Source organism: Glandiceps talaboti, chromosome 1 (genome assembly GCF_964340395.1).
Source record: "Glandiceps talaboti chromosome 1, keGlaTala1.1, whole genome shotgun sequence".
NCBI lineage: Eukaryota > Metazoa > Hemichordata > Enteropneusta > Spengelidae > Glandiceps > Glandiceps talaboti.
The window spans coordinates 26,014,501-26,020,500 of NC_135549.1; positions in this window are offsets into that span (position 1 = coordinate 26,014,501).

The following is a 6,000-nucleotide window of genomic DNA, read 5'->3' on the forward strand; positions in this document are numbered from 1 at the left end:
TCAGCCGAAACAAAACGCGTTTCATTTAATATTTATCAGAGTTTTTATACAGTAAAGTCTAATGGATGTAAAATGAAAAGCGTTGATGATTCATACTGCCATGAGAAAGGCAAAGCGGAAGTTTTGGACAGGTGATGGCCGACGAAATTTACCGCAGAAATTCGCGCCAAATTTATGCACGGCAGCTGCATGCTGACAGTCGACCCACAGTCCTTCCACCCACTCGGCATGAATTGACTGTAGGTGGTTGTAATAGTCTAGACGTATATATGTGTGCAATAGTGTATTGGGTTTCTTTCTTTTCATTTTTTGTATTTGCCATTGCTCCATTTCAGCTAAATTCTGACCATCCCGTTTCCAGAATAAAAGAATTACATTAAGTCCACGAAAGAAACTGGAATCACCCACTTGGGTGTAATTCCGGTGAGGTTTTCACGAGAACAGATGTGATCGATTTTGCACCTGATATTCCTAAGGTTGGAAGAAGAAAAGGATGGTTTGAGTTTCAAAAAAGAAGGTACAATAATTTTGTACAGATTTTAAATAAAGCAACGGACAGTCCCTGGAAGAACCTAGATATCAAGTTTAATTACAAGTCAAAATTCAAGAAGAGCGGAATTCCAGACCATTCGGATCTGAACATATAGGCTGCAAAATGTGCGTTCAGAATACACCTAAGGAAACCTAAGAAAATTGTGCACATTTTAAACAAGGCGACGATTTAAAAACACCGAGTTGTTGTCCAGGCTCTCACTCTCTTCAATGGCGCCATCCACACACACGTCGAGAAAAAAAACCCGACTAAGCTCTGCATCTTCAGAGTAAATTGCTATAGCCTGATAACAGATGGTTTCTAACAAAATTATGACGTAAGCGTTACTCAATTTTGACGAATTGGTTAAACCATTAAAAATGAAAATATGAAGAATATTCTTGATTTAATTTAGTGCTTGAGAGATTAAAACCGAATTCCACTTTTTTTGCTTTATTTTGGCGTGTTTAAAAGAATACCCCGTCTTTGTCAACAAAGTGCATAGAATTGTCCCAAATAATTCATTAAAATAATCATAGACTCTTTCATCTTGTTAGACTTGTTTGATTAAAACATTTAACCATTTGTAATATTATAGTAATAGATATCATTATTCCTATTGTGATTATTAAATGTTGTACTGTGTCACAGTTTTTATTTGAAATTATTTTGTTTTGATGATTTGATTCTGATCTTTATTTTAATACTTACAGTTTCAGAAATTTTGTGAACTATGGGTAGTTGCACGTACAATTCCTACAGTGATTTCAATATCGTCTGGTATTTTTTTTAACTTTATGACGTTTTTCATTAATTTGTCATTACGGTTGGACCTCAACCATCGGTAAGTCAAAATTGCACCGATTTAATGAATTCAATTTTTGAAATGAATTAATCGATTTACGTATATGAATAATTCATTTCACAGACAGCCTGCTTCTGCGCAGCTACTAAAACCAGGCACGTCGACATCGGCTGTTCTGACGCGTATGCTGTGTCGGCAGAATCTAAATTGGCGCGGATGTGCAATTTTGACGACCGGACGCGGACTCACTCTCGTACGATAATACAACATTGCCATGGCAACAATATACACAAGTTCTTGATATACCTACACATGTCAAAGGTCGAACCTGCCGACATCAACTGACAACACTAGTTGTTTTTATTTAAAATTTTGCCAAACGTAAATTTATTTTGCTCTTAGAATTTTCTGCATTTTTCTATACGAACATAATGAAACAGAATTTTGTTATTGATTACATACGACTCATTTATCTTATAGATTTATATCACCACTTCATTAATTAGTTTCGACACGTATATTGTCAACATTATATCATTGTTTGCGTCCTCAAAAAGTGTATCACAAGTTGAAGGACTGAGTCTTGTGGCACGTGATCCTTTGAAATATGGAAAACACAATGCATATCCAGTGCAAAGCTAAGGCGATTTATTTTCCTAGTATTAATATCTTTTATATTTGCAATGCAGTCATATGTTTGTGTTTTCACTTTATTTATTTATTTATTTATTTATTTATTTATTTATTTATTTATTTATTTATTTATCTATTTTTTTATTTATTTATTTATCTATTTTTTTATTATTGTTTATTTATTTACTTACTTATTTATTTATTTATTTATTTATTTATGCATTTATTAATTATTGTTTTTTTTTTTTTTTTTTTTTTAAATTATTTTTTTATTTTTTAAAAAAAAATAAATAAAAAAATTATTGTTTATTTATTTATTCATTTATTTGTTTATTTATTTAATTATTTGTTTGTTTGTTTGTTATGTTTGTTTCCAATAACATGACTTCATGAAAACAGGGTAAGTCGGTCGGGATTTTATTTTATTTTACATTTGATAGTTTCTAATTACTTCGACCCAAATACACTATATTCGTTGGTCACGTAACTACAGTTGATGAGTTGTAAAAGTATAAATGAAGACAATCATGTGATTCAGAAGTTGACGAACACAATATATAGACTGTGCTGTTATAGTCTGAAAAGACATCGTTTCTCTTTGGAATGTAATTTTTAAAAAAGTAACCAAAATACGTTGGCGAGATATTTAAAAGGAAATAGAGGTAAATTTTCATAATTTTTACTTTTTTTGCATGTACAAAATGTTTAGGGTCGGCAGCTTAAACTAGGGTCGGTCGGGTTGGCCTTATAAATACACAAAAGTCAAAATGTTTAGCGTGTCGGAAGGTGTCTAAGACACAGTAGTGGACAACACATCGTGGCAAAAGGCACAGCGACGAGGACTCATCAGTTCTTTGAAGAGTTAATCCCGAAACCGTCAGCTCTTTTCCACATTATTGGCCCTAGGATATATTTTATTTTAACAATTTCTTATCAGCATGGGACGTCAGTCTTGGCATAGAAGTATTAGTAGTAACTTGATCGTAATGTTGACAGGACTACAGGACACTTTTGATTTTGTTCTAAAACAGTGAAAAACGAAAACTTCCTGTTGTGAAACTTCAAGTGATGGTAATTTGTTGAACATTTTTTAAAGATATTTTGTTTGGCTTGTTCATTCTCCAATTTGTGAATCTGAAGATTGAAGTCACTCTTAAATTCTCAAATTTCTCAGTTTTTATAACAACCATAATTTCACAACTAAATGTAAACAAAACAAATTCTTATTGTATATGGGTCCAGCCTTGCAATTTGCGAAATATGTACACATGCGCAGAATGAGAACTGTTGAACTTGAACAGCGCATACACGTTCAGAATGTTAATTGGTTCACATAAATGGATTCATTGTGTGTGCATTGAATCTTTCCTGAGAACGCCATACTTGACTAGCACTCATGTGCGCATGATCAGAAACTGTGTGCAAAACTTTGGTCCCACACGTCATGAAATCAAATTGTCTTTGAAATAAGGAATATAGATCTTTGATCACAACTTTCTGTCCCTCTCTGCTTCGCAGATCCTCGCAGTCCACGATATTTGCATCTCTTCTGTCCATATCTCTCTCTCTCTCTCTCTCTCTCTCTCTCTCTCTCTCTCTCTCTCTCTCTGTCTCTGTCTCTCTCTCTCTCTCTCTCTCTCTCTCTCTCTCTCTCTCTCTCTCTCTCTCTCTGTCTCTCTCTCTCTCTCTGTCTCTCTCTCTCTCTCTCTCTCTCTCTCTCTCTCTCTCTCACTCTCACACACACAGTCATTATTCACCCTTAGCAGTCATTATTCACCAAAAGAATTTCCGTATAATTATGTTTCCACTATCGACCTAAACATTCAATCACATAATATCCATGTGGTGTTTATGGTAAAATGCAGTTTGTCTATCATTGTATCTAGACATTTAACGGTGCTTGAAAGAGATATTTCCAAAGTCACATACATGTACCAGGGTGCAGAAAATGAATTAAAATCATTTCAATACTAATAGGATTGCTGGATCTTAAGTAATACATCCATCGCATTGGTTTATAGTTAAAGTTTGATAATGACCAAATGTATTTCAGCAATTGTGCTGACATTATCTTTTGATTATTATCAGTAACTAATTGTAAACATTTTGTACCATTTTATTGTCTTTGTTCATAGCAGAAATGTTCAGATATATTAGTAAAATTGGTATTCGACGATTCCAGCATAACCGAATTAAACTTAATATGCAAGTTTATGTTCACCGTTCACTACTCTTTCTGTATCTCCCTCTCTATCTCCCCCTTATCTCTCCTCTCTCTCACTCCCCTCTCCCTTATGCTGCATCTCTTTCTGTCTGTCTTTGTCTGTCTGTCTGTCTGTCTGTCTGTCTGTCTGTCTGTCTGCCAGCCTGCCCCTCCCCATTTCTGTCTTTCTCTGTGTGTGTCTCTCTCTGTCTCTCTCTGTCTGTCTGTCTTTCTGTGTGCGTGTCTCTCTGCATTCTCACTATTTCTAAATTATCTTACTAATTTATGTACTTCTTAAAAATAATTCATTTGTATAGTCATCAATAATTAACACAATTAATGATTAGTTTATTTAACCTCTCTCCTGAGAATGACATGCACGGTTGTCTTGGTGTGCCGTCATTTTGCAGTGTTTTGTCGGAATTTATTTATGAATTTCCTATGTCCACGTTCAACGTGGGAATATATAATATCCGTAGCAGTAAAATTTCTACATTATTTACAGAAGGTGGCAGGCAACATGACTGTTGTGATACAACGAACGACGTTAAGTCGTCATTATTCACCATCAGCGTAGTGTGATTGATGATTTGAAAGCTTTGGATAGCTCCGAGAATCGCGAGAAAACGCACTAATGGGCCAATATACGCGAAGCATATGGCGGTGATGTCCGTAAATGCGTAGGCGTGCAATAGGTGTAACAAACGGCACCCAGATCTCCGTTACCATGCACGTGGCAATGCAGTGCGAGTGTTGGTTATTAAGTCCCACAAAGACCACAGCAAACCCTCTCAGTAAATTAAACAATAACAAATCGATGCACGTGAAAACTAGAACTACTACACTACAGCAAGCGTTTATTATGCATGTATTTTTAGACTGACCGATAGAACAGCCGCATTACACCTTTACATTGAGGCGCCGATAACGTTAACTAATGGTCTCGAATAATTCAATATGTGGACGTAATCCCGATGCGCATACGTACTCTTCCAAATTTAATTGAAATTGAAACAAACAAAAAATTAAATTAAATTTAGATTTCTGACGAAGATATGGAGGGCTTACAGTTTTCACAACTCTCAAGCAGTGTAATTCAATTTTCCATGCATGTAAGCGCCATTTTATTTCTCAGAGAACGTCTGGATTATATAGACGTCGAATTCTAAAAATCAGTTATTAGAATAAATAACTTGAAACATGAATAAAACAAAGAATGTTTATATTTCCTATATAATTATATTATATTTACAAAAAAATTCTCAACAACCTATCAAGTCTGAAACATAACATTTATAAAATATTTAGTACGAGATGGCAACGTTTTACTGCTGCTGTAACACGATACAACTGTATTGTTATGCACACTCTTGTACCTAACACCTCTTCTCATCCTCTAAACTATTGGCTTTAAAAAAATGTAGTATATGCAAGATTATAATGAATTGGTCTATAATAAAGTGTCTAGATGTCCCTCCGTTATCATGTCACAACGAAGTTCACAGTTACTTTCATCTTGGGCAATTTGCATTTTACCGTTTGGTTCGCCATAACGCTGTACATGGTTACGTATATCTTGGAAAATTTGCATACAGTTTGATTAGCCGGAAAGCGATGATGTCCAGGGTGTATCTTGAAACGTTTTGCATATATACTATTTGCAGGGTGTTGCAGATACAGATGTGAGCTAGACGCAGGGTCGAGAAAAGTGACGCGTATGTGTATTGATATTACGACCAGGTATTGGAACTGATATAGTATTCACAACTGACCACTCTCAAATGACTAATATCTGAATGAGACATGGTCCTCCAGGGGAAAGTGACC